Raw genomic sequence first — 16,844 nt, forward strand, 5'->3', positions numbered from 1 at the left:
CCAAATATTGTAAAATATGTGGTATGATATTTCATTTTTGAAATAATGTCCTCATTTTATAATCATAGATATTATAATCCTTTTTAAATTTTCGATGATAAACTCCAGAAATACTTGCAGAGGAAATTTTTTACTTTGTAATGTTGAGAAAATATGAAGCCAACAATATTGAAGATAAGACATGAATCAGAATCAATGTGTTTTCAAGGTGATTATTTTATGCATTATCCACCCATATTTATACTGTGTGATGCATTTTTTACGTATATTTATTTATGTTGATTTCCTTAATTTAAAATATTTCAAAATTTTCCTTTGCAATCAGAACCTTCAGAACTTTATTTAAATGATCTAATATCCCACCTAAATTGATGGGGGACCATCCTGCTTTGAAGACCCTGGCGAACCACTTCAATGAGCAAGGGCTCATGTGCGAGACTCAGCCTTTAGTGTACCCGTCTGATAAGTTCAAAAAGTACTTGTGTATATGTCTTTATTTAAGGGTTTTCTCAACTTAATCAATAATATATATTTATCCCTTAGTGTTTAAGTGAGGGGTCGAACCCTAGGGAGGCGATGGTAAAATTCATCTTTTATTGATGTAGGATTTAGAATTCTCATTTTGATTAAGATGACATCCTTTTTACTCAAATAAAAACAATGCTTGCAATATGTATTTAACCTTATATCTTTCTTTTTTTACTGAAAACATATCAATTATTAGAAAACTCAATTTCTAAATTCTTTTATCAATAAGCATCAGATTTATGATTAGCTAGTAATTCTTCATAACAATTGCTAAATGATCTCCTTCTATATTGACTATGTGTTGATTTGATCTTAGATGTTTAGAATCTTAGCATTACTTTTTACCAAATTATTTTAATCACTAAAACCAAATCAAAATCTGCCACTAGTATTCCTTGATATTTTACCCAAAAACTTAATTCAGTTTGAATTGTGTTTTTGGATTGCGAATTAGAAATGGTTTGGAGAAGATAGTTAATCCCAATTATTTATTACAAGTATTTTTCAAAAGATTAATCCATTTTATGGTCTTTTGCATATTTATCTAATTTATTTCTCATGGATTTGAAATGATAATAAGGTCTTTTTTGAATTTTTAATTCACCCTAATTATTCGAAATGGTAAAGATGTCCTAAATTAGCCAATCGTGAATACCATCTGCTAATTTGAGAACTAAGGGACTAAAATGTGTGATTCAAAGGTCAAATATGATTCGATATGGTTAATTTAGACTCAAAGAATACTAATTGAATTTAAAACAAGCTAAATTTCAGAATTAATAGGATTAAAATTGGAATTTAGAAAAAACAGTGAACATGAACAAACCTACAAATTTGCAAAAATGAAAGCCAAATCAAGTGTAAAATGCCTTCAAAATAAGCCAAGAAGTACCAGAGATGATCAAAGAATCAATCTGGGTGAATTTCGTGCAATGAACAACCAACGAATTCCGCGCATTTAGCGCTTGTATAGTTCTTAGACTGGCCCAATAAGGGCCAGTTTCGATAAAAAATTACTTTTTAATAAAAAAATGGTTAAAAATAAACATTAAAAACATTTATTAATGCGGAAAAAACATTTCATTAACTTCTAAAATAAATTTTATTGTTAATTTCTTTTTATTTATAGAAATAGGTCAACTAAAACATTTATTTTCTTATAAGCATCATTTTAAGAATACTTAAAATGTATAAATTGACCTAATTATTTCTCCAAAATGTTGTTTAACTTGAAATTTAAGAAAATTATACTATTAAGCTAAAATCATGATAACATGCATTCAAAATTAATGTTTTTAAATATTAAAAGCCCAAAAGTATGATCAAATTTGCTCTTTATTAGCTCTTATTTGCAGGTTATCACCGTCCTAGTCAACGGCTGCACATTTTTTACGTTATTTTTCTTTATTTTTCCTTGTTTAGCAGGCCTAATATGCCGCCTTGTATGTGCGTGTGATAGACGCAAAATAAAGCATGTAAACATACAAATTTTAAGGGCATTTGAGTACATATCAGCTGTATTTTCTTCAATTTACAATAATTTTACATTTCCTGCACTAAATAGAGAAAATGGTAAAATAATGCATTTTTAGGTCATTTTTATGCATGTTTTAGAACTGCAAAGATTTGTTACTAAAAATATATTTAAGACCTTTTATATTTTCTAAGGCTCTATTTAGTGTGTATGCTATTGCAGGGTAGAAGAGGAAGCTGGAGAAATTAAGAGAATAAATAAACAGATAAAATATAATGAAAAAGAAAGATATATATAATTATAAAAGTATAAAAAGATGGCCATATTGGGCCAGCTAAGGGCCGACGAAGCGGGATGAGCCTCAAGCCAGCAACCACGCCAGCGAGTGCCAAGTACCCAGGCCGACCCAACTACCAACGATACTCGTCACGCAAGGAGCCCATAGCGGTGGCCCACATCAAGCTCATATGATGCTGGACAAGAGAAGTCACAGTCGCGTTGAAGAGGTATGTCATTTGATTGCAGTAGCATATTAAGGCCACAATATATATAGTAAAATGTATTCTTTAAATTTTCAATATGGGATGCGAGTCCCATGTTTATTTTGTTCGCATCTGGCCAGGCCACTGAGAGAATACAATCGCTGCCCAACGGGCCGCTACCTAGAGTAGATTAAAAGAAAGTAAGACCGGCCTTCAAGCCAACCTGGCCCGAAGCCCGTCTCATTTCGGGCTTATTTAAAATGATGGATATTATCTCGTTTCGATCTTCTTAAAGAAGAACGGACGGTGAGATCTGGCCATCTATTTTACACATTTTTTATTTCTTTTTATAGGCTGGCGCAGTTTGCGGGGCCCGTCGCTAGACGAATGAGAAGACAGAGTACTGACGAAGCAGCTGACCAGGGACTGACGTGGACTGCTAATGTGGCGGCAGATGAATAATCAACGGCCAGGGGCATTTCTGTCCAGTTTTTCCCCTGGCCTTCGACGTTGGCAGTCAGAGGCCGTCTTTGGCCGACGAGGACGAACCAGCAACCCTCCAACGGCCCGAGAGATCTCCTAGGGTCGTCCCCCTCCATCGGACGGCCTTTGGGATCCTTCCAGAGCCTTTAAATGATCCCGAATGCCCCAATTCGAGCATCTCTCATCGCAAGAACAGAAACAGAGGCGGAGGTCCCTTCTGAGTTTGGAAGCAAGACGGTGGCGTAGTGACACTACTGGTAGCTGCAGAAGACTTGGGAAGGCTTCGGAGAAGATCCAGGAGTACTTAGTTCTATGCCAGCAAGGGACAGAAGAGAGGGGGAAAATGCATACCGATGCTAGGCAGCGGCGACCGGCGCTGCCATCCCCGTTCTTCGATTCAGGGCAGAATCCGGTAAGTGTGAACTCTTCTCGGTTGACATTTCGTACTTGAGACTTCAAGTATTATTCAAGCTCGGTTAATCAGCAATCTAGTTCAATTCACTTCAATCACGATTCATCACGAGGATACGATTTGAGCACAGTATCGAACACCTGGCGTGTTAGATACTTCATTTTCTAATTGCCTAAGTTCAAGTTTCCCAATCTCATAAATATAGAAAAAGTATAAACATATCCATATTGCCCGACGTTTGTCGGGCATTCTGTCGAACATCTCGCGATCGTTCGATAGAAATATCTCTTTTATCTGATTTAAGATTAAAAAAATCTAAAAAAAAGCTTGCCGAATTCCATCAGGCATTTTGTCTAACACCCGAGGGCGTTCGACAGAAATCTCTCCTTAGCTTTGATTTCCTTTACAAATTCTCTATAAAAAACCTATAAAAATCATAATATAAGTAAGTAAATACTATAGATCTATTTGTATTCGACCCCCTAACAGGCATTTGATTGAGCACTTGTTGGGTGTTCGACTAAATCCACCAAATATTTCATTTAATCGAATGCAAAAACTATATAAAAATATCTAAAAAACATATAAACACTATATAAGCTATATAATTACTCTCTTAACTCTGATTTCGACCATCTCTTGGGAATTTGGTCGAACACCTCTCGGGTGTTCGACTAAATCACTCTATATTTCATTAAATTTACTATAGAAAATTCTATTAAAACTATATATAAATCATATAAAAACCTCTAAAATTACCTATATTAATTCTGTGATAAAAATCTTACTTATATAAGTAGTACTATATAATTCTAACCTATTCTATAGTTATATAAATACTTCTTAACTACTATTATTATCCTTTACCCCTTCCTAATATCTCTCTATAGTCACCTAAATTCTTACTTAGCATATTATAGTTAGATACTTATTCTCTTCCTATCTATCTTATTAAAATAATAACTTCTCTACTTATTACTTAACTCATCTTACACTTGTTATATTTAGTATTATTGCTATATTTTTAATATCTAATAACTCGATTATGAAATCTAAACCTAAAGGCCAGTACTTGTGGAGACGACCTTAATCCAACTATACATTTGAGTAAGTTGTATATTTTATCAAATTTATTTGATTGTAGGAAAATTAATTACAACGACAAATTAAAATTAACATGTAATTTGCCTCCATCAATCTGCTTTCTGTTTCTTCGCACATGTTTGGACCGATGTATGGACCTCCACGTTTGTGAGTATATTGGCCCATGTGTGGGTGTGTTAGTGGGTTTATCTCTACTATTAGGGGGCCCTAATTACTCTTAATTGGGCCTTCTCCCCTTTATTTCTAAGGGGGAGGCCCATATTTGCCCCTATAAAAGGTGGGTCCTACCCATTGGAAGAGAACAGACGAAAAGATGGAAGAAAATATGATTTTTTAAGGATTATTTTCTGATTTTTTAGTGTTTTATCAAGTTTTGCCTTATTTACAAAAATTTAACTATGAAGTTAGGAGAGAGAAAAATCCTAGAGTTTGCCACAAACTGCCCGCATCTTTGCCAGAATTTATTGCCATCGCTGTCTTCACCGGAGCTCCTGACGCCGTCTCCCACGGCCTTCCCGGCCGTGACCCTCATCCTCAGGGTCGCCCATGCCACTGCCGCAGCCAGCTGTGCGGCCACTGCGGCCTTCCCACCACCCGTGCGGTCATGGCCGCCTCCGCCTACCGCATCCGCGGCTAACATTGCAGCTCCGACCACAACCGTGGCCACAAGCTGCAGCCCGTGCCAGTTGCGGCAACCCGTGGCTGGAATAGTGGCTCCAAGCCGCAGCCTACGGCTTCTAGGGCAACAGACAGCCGTCGCAGTAGTCACCGACTGCCGCAGCAGTCATAGCCGCTGCAACAGCCCACGGCCGCCGCAACAGCCCGCGGCCGCCGCAATAGCCCGCGGCCACCGCAATAGTCAACGACCACCGCAACAGCCTGCGGCCGCCAAAGCCACCCACGGCCACTACACCAACCAACAGCTGCCGTAACTGCCCATGGTCACTATTGCAGCTCGCCGCCGCCGGAGCAGTCCGCAGCTGCCGGATCCATTGACACCACCTCGGCTGCCGCAGTAGCCGCGACCACCAAAATAGCCCGCGGTCACCATAGCCGTCCCCGACCACCACAGCCGCCCACAACTACCACAGCCCTAGCGCCCTCTGCAGCCGGTTGCAGCCACTCCATCAGTCCTCATGGTCGTCATAGCCTGTTGTAGCCATAGTAGCCCTAGCAACCACTACAGCCGCCCGTCGCAGATGATGGCCGACAAGCGGGCCATACCTTGCTTGGCCATCTGGATCTACACTAGCTGTGGCCGCTGCGATTAAACTCGTCGTTGCGGTGCCTCATCGCCGCACCCATCGTTGCGGTGACTTGCCATCACCCCCGTCAATAGCCGCCTACCTACGCCGCTGTGACTACTTGGGCCGCCGCGCCTACTTGCACCGCCACACCAACTTGGGTCGCTGCGCCTACTTGTGTCGCTACACCTACCTGTGTCATCATTGCACCTACGTGTTGCTCACCTTCCACTACTGTGGAATCAGACACTGCTCGGGCCTACTGGTCCTGATACGCTCATCAACTCCTTCTCAGCATTATATTATTTATTTTAGTGCCTTCGAACATTTTCTCCACTGCGGGGTTAGATTAGTCATAGATATGATTTATGTTAGTGGGAATAGGTTTCTATTTGTACGATCTTGGTTGATGCGTTGAATGGTGCATGCACGAGCGACAATAGCCGTATGTGCACCATCCACCCTCAACCCATCCTCTCGGGCAACGAGAGCCTAATGGCATTCCCAGGTCACACTTACCACAGCCTACTGGTCTTTGGAGTATGTCAACACCAAATTTATACTTCTCATTGATTTTAATGTCACATTATGATTAAAATTACATCCACATTATTCATCTCTATTGTATGACATGACTGCCCATCTTCCATGTGATGTAACACGAGCATTTTGATCCCAGTGTCTGTCGTGTTACGTTATAAATCCTATCTCTTAAATATATGTTTGAATTAATTTATTTTTATAAATATGATATCTTGTTTTTACCTTCATATTCAAAACTAGGTAAAGCTGTTGGGTTTTGGAGGCCTGGATCTAGATGGACTCAAAATGATTCACAGTGTAAGACTTAAACGAAAACGTAAGGCATCAACAAATCATTAAAATGAATCACTTGCGCACAAATCACTTCTATGATTTGTTGGAACCTCGAGCGAGAGAAGTCGAGCAGCTCATATATGAAGCCTATAGACGTATCAACACATTAAAAAAGAAACGCAAGGCATAAACAAAACATTAAAATGAATCACTTGTGTACAAGTCATGTTTATGATTTCTTGGAACCTCGAGCGAGACAAGTCGAGCAACTCTTGTATGAAGCTTATAAGCGTGTCAACAGGGTCTATCGCATGCCGAATCTCTTCCTTTGCCTTGACAAGCTCCGTTCATCATCTATCACCTTCGTTACACCCTCCCCATCACAATGGGAGTAGATAGGAGCTAAGGGGAGAAGGGAGAAGAAGGGGAAGGCCCATAACAATTCTTTCTTGGGGGAACTTTGTTCAAGGCCTTCTGATGTCGGACGTTGTCTAGGACGTCGTCCGATCAGCACCGAGTATGATGGCTCGATACTGATCGTATGTAGTGGTATCAAACGTCGATGGTGTCGTCGTCCGACGAATAAAACCTAACGGGTAAATGTAACTACTACATGATGAAGATGTGTCCTACGTGTCCGTACATGCAAGCTCCAACCCGAGGGAGGCACCGAGCTCCGAGCTTGGATAGGGTCATCGGGTGACAGCGACGGTGGCATCTTGAACCTTGTCGGAGCAAGGAAAGCGTCTACGGCCGAACGGAATCAATCTGTTGGCCTCGCACGTAACGGACGGCCGTACGTACCGGTAGGATGCTCAAGTATGTCGTAGTTCTCTCAATTGCCTCTCTCGCCTACCTAGCCCGAGCATGGTGGAGTCAAGACGAAAGCGTACTGCAAGGAATAATTAACGAGCGATGGGAGAGGACGGCATACCTTGTCATCGGTGCTCATCGTGCAAAGGATAATCGACAGTTTCAGCGGTCAAAGCGGGTGTGGCAAATAGGCGTCAGGCTATGGCTTGACAGGCGATGTGATGTCGGAGCGATAATTGAGGTCACGAGGAGAAGAGGGGGATAGTGGAGGTGTCCTAGGTGTCCGAGCAATCATGTTGGGACCAGCGGAGTGACAGCGTGGTCGTCTGTTTGGGCAAGTCATCAGCAGGGGCGAGCGACAACGGTTGTCAACCGATTGTTTGAGTGCCTATAACGCCCGGAGGATGGCAAGGAGCAAGGCTGTTGTGCGTTAGAGCAGGCAGATCTGGAGATTAGTCATTCTTTGGCTAGGATCAATCTACGGCGAACAGGTGATCGATGCTGAAATTACTGTAACCAAACCCTGTGCCACGGCCATGGATAGCCCTTGACAGACCGGCCGAGGTGTAGGGCAACCAGAGAAAAATTTCTATCGAGGATCAGCGGCATACAAAGACCGAATCGATAGTCGAAACTAATGCATCGGCGGTAGGGTGATGCCCTTCGTTTGCCTTTGCTCGATCGGGTCAGCCTCCTGGGCGATCTGCGATGGGATGGCCCATTATCGTTCGGGACCCCTTAGGCAAATAGAGAATCCTTCATCAAGTCCTTCATGAGGCCTAAGATGTTGAGTGGGGAGTTCACTCGGCGTTTTAACTTTCTCCTACAGCGACATGCCTACTGGAAGATGAACGCCGTTGACCGCCACATGAGCGGAGGAAAGAAATCATGTCCGGTTCGTGTGGGGATGAGGTTCCTCCAGAACACTGGGGCCATTTGAGAAGGGGTAGAATGAAGAAAAGGGGAGAGGGGAGATCGGCAGGTTTTTCCCTCTGCCCTTCTTTAGGATAATCCCACCCTGGGAGCTTCACCGTCCACCTTCTCCCCCCCCCCTTTCAAAGGGAGGGTGAGACCAAGATAGAACAAAAAAACAACTCAATGATATCCTTCCTGGTCTAAGGACCTAGGGCGCCCCCTCTTCCGTTATAAAGGGAGAAGAGGTCAAATGGGCCCCCTAAGTGGGTCAACAAGGGGGAATTTGGTTCATTAGGGGGCCCTTATATAATGGGCCCCTCATCACAAAGAAAAAAGGAAAAAATAAAAGAGAAAGGGACAAGGGAGGGGCTCCAAAATGACTAAGGACCCCTCCCCAAAGATGACAAAACACGGACACGGGACGCGTCGCAGTGTGACGAAAACAGGACGACGAGAACGGAAAAAAAAAAACACGACAAAGAAATGGTGAAAATCAAAAGTGATAAGCGAGCATCTTCACCCAGCTGTTGATGACGATGGCGGGCGGGGCGGACGACGTCATCGATGATCCTTGATGGTGTGCGCCATCACCTTCCCCTTTTATACTAAATGAGTATTTTTCATAAAAAACTCAAACTTAAGTATATCTTTCGACATTCAAAAGGCCATTGTATGTAACCTCCTAATCCCATTTATTGTTCTAATTAATGACTCCAACAGCCTAATAACCTTTATTGGCCTTAGAAGTTAACTAAGTAAACCATCATATAGATTAATTAATGCTTGGTTGATTTTAACCCAATTGATTAGTTGAGTATTCACCCATGGGGTGTTAAGCTAAACCTCCTTCTCAAGAAAATACATATATCGACTCACTCATGAACATGTTCATCATTGGTTCCTGTGTACGTATAGTCCCTCAACCATTTCATGCTCCTAGGATGACATAAGGTATGGTCAACTGTTAAACCCTAAACTGTCAATTGATTTAATATTGATACCTTCAAAATTATCAGAGAAATCTTCTTTAATATTTCACTACCTTGAGCAAGTACTTCATCTCATCGTTTTCCATGAGTTGTAACCGATTATACCAACGGTAGATGATCCCTATCTTCGGTGAACTCTTTCCTCTAAAGATCACCCATTATCTACCCATAGTGTCTCCACACTATTGGCCACACGACCGACCACACTCATCGTATATTAAACCTTATAATAAACAACATAGATACTTATTTTATTTATTTAAAATACTTTTGACTAGTTTTCTATCATTCAGTTGATTTTCTATTTAAAAAAATAATTAAAATTCCAAAAACATATAAAATCACCAAAGATTGTAATTATATCTGTCTACTTTGATGTCCATATCGAGTATCCTTTCAATAGGAAAATTTGGAACACATGCTTGAGGACTAGTGATATTTGTATCACAATATCATCATAATTAACTAAGTTCGATCACGTGTTCATTGACTTCATTATAAGCATCACACATGCACTGTAATGAAGATGTTCTAATGAACATGATGAGATATGGATAATGTCATTGGCTTGCCAACCACATATATTTCCCTCAAAAGCTTCTCTACATTTTTATTTATTTATCTGGATTTTATGTTCTTTCAGTTTCATGAAGGCCTTTTATTTCTTTCTCATTTGGAGTTAAATACCTTGTAGAATAAAAAGACATGAATGCATGAGCTTTCCTTCTTTCTTCTTACAATAATTCTTGCTCATAGCATATATCCTTAGTTCCAAATATTTGAAATCAAAGAAAACTTAAATTTATTCCAAATCTTTATTTTAAGACCCAAAAAGAGAAGTTAATGAATGGTAAGAATAATATACCAAAACGTGAATAAAGTAGCCAAATCTAGTTTGAAAATTTGTTTATGTTGTGAAGTCCTTTTTTTGTAACATTTGGTTTTCTTATAACTCCTAAAACTGTGATATTTTTATTCATTAAAATTTTCTTGAGCATTATCTAGGGAATTCTCATTTTAAGATACAAACATTTTCACCAATTCCATGTCTTCTCTAAAGTGGACTAACTTATTCACATTATAATTGAAATTAGTTCTATTAATACTATGATAATTTTTATCTAAAAAATGAGCATAATTTTGGCATTGCCTGTAAAATATAAAAATCATTTTGAAATGCCAATTTTAGATTTATTTTATCAATAAATTTTAATTTTTTGCTGTATGTCAAACATTTAAATCTGAGCCATGTTGAATTGTGCATTTTTATTTGTATCATGAATCGTAAACAAATGTAAATATTATCTTCCTGGCATTTGTTTTTCATTTACCTTTGGCCATTCGGTAAAAGTTTTTGAATATTTTATGAACATGATATACCTCCATCGCTACCACATTGGAGAATACATGATGATTAAAGTATTGAGATGAACAATATAGTAGAATAAATTTTATATTTTGATTATGTATGAATTAAAAGCAGTAAAATGTTTTCATTCCAAATTATTAACTTTATGGTCTCTTGGAAGGTTAACAATTGGAAAAAGATGGAAGAAAAGAGAATGAGAGAAGTTAGAAAACCTCTTCTTGGTACTTACTAGATTCTCTTAGAGTAAGTTTGACTAGTATTTAGGTATCAGAGCGTTAAAAAATAGGAAAATGATTAAAAAAAAAGAGAAAGAACCAAGTTAGAAAGAAAAGAAAGGACAGAAGTAAAGAGAGCAAGCGGACAAGAGTTTCAGAGAAAGAAACTAGGAGAAAAACAGGAAGTCGAAAAGAGTTTGACGAGTCCCTCTCTCTCTTTCTCTCTTTCCTTATTGACTATGCTTGGTTATTTCTGTAGCGTTAATAGTTAAATTATTCATCGTTTCCAATACGGAAACACGATACAGGCTCTTCCTCCTGGTGCAATAAAAACCAATAGAATGCACAGCATTGAAGGGGAGTACGCAAGCCGATCGCTTAGTTTAAATTAACTCTGGAAAGCTTTTATGATTTCCTTACAAATACTCGATACTGGCCAGAAATAATCGGCAAAACCGAGATCAGTGCTCACAACCTTGACTGACGCAGTCAAAGTTCAGAAAGAGTTAAGAAAGAGAGATGCTCATCGAAGCTTAGGCCATCAGTTTTGAAGAATCCGGACTGGCTTTATATAAATCTTGCCACGCGGCTTCCTCTTACCAGTCCAGATTCATCGCCAGGCCAAATCTCCACATGTATCTCGACAACCGAGCCGATAAGAGCCATGCCCACGTCCGCACCAGCACAAAAATCTTGACCCAGATGGCAGAGACATACTTCAGGCCAAAACTCCATAGCATTAATACCGCCTTCCCTCCCCCAGGAAAATATTGTCTGCTGGTTTCTAGAAAACCCGTAGTCCAACGACGAATTGTATTTAATAATCTAGAAAACCCGTAGTCACTGAGAGAGTTCTTGCACCGAAGAGCGGGAACGTGGAAGGCGGGCGACTTCTGCAAGCCTATAAATAACCAACGAAGTAACAAAGTGTACAGCAAAGCAAAACAGTCATCCATGGCGTCACCGTTAGCGTCTTCCTGCGACTGGCGGCGCCGCCTGGCCTGCATCGTGTTCCTCGTCGTTGTTGCCGAGTCCGGCGCCGGCGCGCAGCGGCCCAAAGCTCTCGTGGTGGCGGTCGTCAAGGACGCGGCCACGCGCCAGTACGTGGCTCAGCTCCGGTAGGGGACCCCCTCGTGCCGGTCCCGGCCGTGGTCGACCTCGGCGGCTCTTTCTTCTGGGTTGACTGCGAGCGGGGGTTCGGCTCCTCCTCGTTCCGGCAGGTGCGGTGCCTCTCGGACCAGTGCCCCCCATCCGGATTCAGCGGCTGCAGCAACGACACCATCTGCAGCTTCTTCTCGGACAACCCCTTCATTCGGACCAGCTCCAGCGGCCAGGTAGCCGAGGACGTCCTCGTCGTGGCCTCCACCGACGGCTCCCGCGCGGGGCCGCCGGCGACCGCGGCGCGCACCGTCTTTGGCTGCGGCTATTCGTCCCTGCTCGAAGGGCTCGCCCGGGGGGCCAAGGGCATAGCCGGGCTCGGCCGCAACCCCGTCGCCCTGCCCTCCCAGCTCGCCGCCAAGTTCAGCCTCCGCCGCCGCTTCGCCGTCTGCCTCTCCCGCACCACCGGCGCCGTATTCTTCGGCGGCGGGCCATACGGCCTGCGCCCGGGCTTCGATGCGGCCACCTACATGGCCTACACGCCGCTGCTGGCCAGCCCGAAGGCCTTGAGAAGCTCTTTCGAGGGCGAGCCGTCAGACGAGCACTTCGTCGGCGTGACCGCGCTACGGGTCAACGGGAAGCGCGTGTCCGGGTTCAACGCCGGAATCTTCACGCTCAACAAGAGGACAGGCGGGGCGGGATGAAGCTCTCCACCGTGGAGCCGTACACGGTCCTGCACAGATCCATCTTCCCGGCCGTGGCCGCGGCCTTCGCCAGGGAAGGCGAGCTCCGGTCCGTGCCTCCGGTGCAGCCGTTCGGGTTCTGCTTCAATTTGACCAGGGTCGGGCCCGCGTGGGCGACGCCGTCGATCGACCTGGTCATGCACAGCGAGCGGGTGTTCTGGCGCATGGACGCGGAGAGCTTGGTGGTCGAGGTGCGCACGGGGGTCTCCTGCCTCGCCCTCGTTGTCGGCGGTCCCTACGAGAGGAGCGCCATCGTCCTCAGCGGCTTCCAGCTCGATGACCGTCTTCTCGAGTTCGACCTCGCCGAGTCCCGCCTCGGCTTCACGCCTCCTCTCCGCTCCGCCAGGACCAGCTGCGCCAACTTCGACTTCAACGCCACCGCCCCCTAGTCCAAGCTTCGCCCCCAACTTCACCGTTCCTTCTTCTTCTTGTTTTTGTCTCTTCTTGTCTCTCTCTTGTTTTGGTCAGGGTTTCGCCACCTCCCTCCTCTTTGGTGAGTCTGTTTTGTGTCTTCGGTCTCTCGATATTCGATAAGAGAGTGAGAGACATAAGTTGGGTTTTCTCCGCAGAATCCTGAATAAAGAACTATTTCAGCCTCCGCATCGCGAAGTCTTTTCCCTTGTCGTCCCCACGGAGCAGATATCCCATGAACACTGGCAGACTCGCCCGATAAATTAAAAAACAAGAGATAACTGTTTTATCTTCTCAAACAGTATCTTCCACTACCATTTCATAACCTTAAATCGTTTTTACGATGTCGTGGCCATGTCGCACCTGAATCAAATCAGTGTATTCTTTGATGTTGACATTCTCTTTGTTTCTTGAATTGTGCCCTTGACGACAGTCTACAAATCAAGCTGATCGGCTACACGATCATTTGGAAATGTGCCCAGACTTGTCATCGGGCTATTTATTGGTGTGCATGAGATAATACGGTGCACAGCTTTTTAATGGACACTCGTTCATAAATATAACACAGACTGCTATAAATTTTAGTACGTCGTAATGAAGATCAAATCTAGATTAATTTAGTATTGAAAGTTCAATTTATCAAAATAAATTCCAAAAAGCTTTCCAGAGTTAATTTAAACTAAACGATCGGCTTGCATACTCCCCTTCAAAGCCGTGCATTCTATTGATTTTTATTGCACCAGGACAAAGAGAGAGTATCTTTTTCTGTATTGGAAAACGATGAATAAAATAACTTTCAACACTCGTCAATTTGTTTTCGACTTCCTCTTTTTTTCTCGTTTCTTTCTCTGAAACTCTGGTCCGCTTCCTCTCTTTACTTGTTTCCATTATTTTCTTTAAAACTTAGTTCTTTCTCTTTTCTCTTATCTATTTAAGTCAAACTCAATGTCGGAGAACTAGTAAGCACCCAGAAGAGTTTTTCTAACTTCTTTCATCTTTTCTTCTATATTTTCTCCCAACAGTTAACGCTCCGATTTCTGAAAGTAAATAAAACTTAATGCAGGATACATTGTTGGGAACAAGATATATCAGTAGAAGAATAAGAACATCATCGCTGGCGGAACCTCATCGGTGATGCGTCAGCGACCCACTTCTTTGCACTAAAGATCAAAACAGAGACAGAGGAACCTGGAGTGTTCCCTCTGAGGATATGCTCCTAGTCATCACAAAAGATTCTCTTCAATAGTAAATTCTCAAATCGCTGTCGCCCGTTGTTGTTCCTTCTTTCAATTAAAAAGAGGCAGAGAGCCTTTCATTTTTCCTAGAACAAAGAGAAAAATGCTTCCTGAATGCCTCTGAGGGAAGTGAAAGAGTTCCGTTCCCGCTCACGAACAAGAAGAGATGAGAGGAGAAGAAATAAGAGAGAGAAGAAAACAAATGTATGATCAAGATCGTTGTTTATCTGTAATGTTTGGTGAATAGCATTGGTTCTAATATAAAGTTATTGTTGCAAAATATAAAGATAATCTGTTATAATCGTATATAACAAAATGAATTGTATCATTAAAAAAATTATTTGTAAATGTTAGATCCTGTCTAATCCTATATTAATCCCTACTATGCTTAATCCTATACCTACCTTTAATCCTATATTTAATCCTGACAACTATTCTCATAACGAGTATAAGGGTCACGTGCCTGTATTTTACTAGCTATTATTTATTAATGTTCCTCATGGTCCACGTCAGCTCCCTGTTATCTTATGAAGAGTTACTGACCACTAGATTAATATCATTGAATTAGGTTAATATTCCCTTAAAGCCCCTCTATAATACCTTGATTTGACTCCTATTAGTCACCTTGTTTTGAATGTCTTGCTGACATATAGGGAGGGGGGGGGGGGATTTGAAGTGTTAGTGAATGTAGCAGGTCATGTTCCATACCCCTCTTACTCCTCCATTGTGGCCCAAATCCCAAATATCTCTTTTTTTTATCCGATAGCCCAATGTATTACCTTTGAGATCCCTTTGTTCTCCAGCCTATCGATAACTCTACCAGTTGTGTAGATAATGACACTCATCATATCATCATATGAAATCCTTTTAATAATTTTCACATATACCATGTTATAAAAATCACCGAGTACAACCTGTGGGAAACAACATAGTTTAAAAACACTTCATTCATTTTGATTAAGTAACGTAATAAAACTCTCAAATTCAAATTCTCTCCCCCACCAAACTCATAAAACTTCATAATTTATTAATTCACCTATTCAAAGCATGATATAACATTATTCCCCATTATTTGATTGTAATTCTTTTAAACATATTGTGTTCACCAATTGATGGAGGACCATCAAGAAGCTCCTATTCAAGCGCGACATCAACCGCGACATGACGCCCCAGCCGACGTGAGGAACCCTACCTTCAGGTCCACGGCTTGACAACTGAGTGGGTAAATTGCGCATTTCATTTCAAGTCTTTATTTATGTGTTAGGACTTTCAAAGGGGGAACCTGTTTAGGCCTTTGTTTTTATTCTATTGTAATTTTCTTTAATTGGCCCATTAGGGGAAGGTCTCTCACTTGGACCTTTTCCCTAATGTCCCATTAAGGCATCCACCTGTATAGAGAGGGGAATGCCTTGATGGAGAGATAAACTGGTATTTTGAAAAATCAAAATTTGATTGTTGTGTTTTTTTTCCACTTTCTTTTCAATTCTTCTAGTGGGTGGGTCCCATGACAGATCTATTGTGAGAGGCAATTACAGTTAGGGTACAACACGTCCGGGTCGTGATGCTCATGATATGACAGGATGGATGATGACCCATGAAGAACAGTAACATGATGAAATATTCATCACGTCGCCGTGTTGTCACATGTCCGAGAAAGTTTAAAAATATTTGTCACGTTGCTGTCACGTTGCTGTCACGCGTCACAGTTTCCTCGTTCTGTCATGTAACCGTCACCGTGAGGCCGTCGCCGTCACCGTGACGCCCTTTCCGTCACCGATGAGGGGAATATTAATATTTATTTTTATCATGTTAATAAAAATAGTCGAAGCATAATATTATTTGTTTTACTGTGTCAATATTTATAATATTTATTTTTCTTTGTTAATCCATCACGGTCGTCATCCGTGGCGGACCTGTCATCGCATCATGCGTCCGGGGTATCCCGTCACTGTCACGTCACCGTCACGTACAGCATGTCCAGCAGCACCGTCATCATCACGCCCCATGCATTCCGTCACCGTCACATCATCCGTCATGTGTCCGTCACGGTGATGTGTGATGTGACAAATGGCGTTTGCAATCCCTAGCAAGAACAGTCGACGTTGCCTAGATCAAGTGGAAGAAGTAGCAATTACCGGTGACTTCCTTGCAACGAATCACCGACGCCAGATTATTTCAACCTGTGATTCATTCTGGATATCTCATTTGTGTTGACTACATTGCCGCCGCACCATTTTGACTCCCAGAGAAATTTGGTTGTTTTTCACAACTGTGATTGGAAACGATGCGTCAGCGGATCTCTTGGTTATCTCTTTCAACAGTGCTGTTCTGCTGGCCGATCGCCTCTCCTCTTGCTTGCAGTTCTATCAAGACTCCAATTGAATGACACTGTGATATTCACAGCTCCAACCATGATTAATCTACCGAATATTCTGCTCCGTTGATAAACTTCGTGGCCATTGACTGCCGATTCCCCATTCTAACGTAAAGGGGAAGAATAGTCCACCATTTCA

General features: G+C 42.1%; 1 pseudogene; it reads left to right on the plus strand.

Moving 5' to 3' along the window:
• Positions 1-11,767: 11,767 nt before the first annotated feature.
• On the plus strand, positions 11,768-13,287 carry LOC144709192 (putative aspartic proteinase GIP2 pseudogene; annotated as a pseudogene).
• The last annotated feature ends 3,557 nt before the right edge of the window (positions 13,288-16,844 follow it).

The sequence above is a fragment of the Wolffia australiana genome, chromosome 1 (assembly GCF_029677425.1).
Source record: "Wolffia australiana isolate 7733 chromosome 1, ASM2967742v1".
NCBI lineage: Eukaryota > Viridiplantae > Streptophyta > Magnoliopsida > Alismatales > Araceae > Wolffia > Wolffia australiana.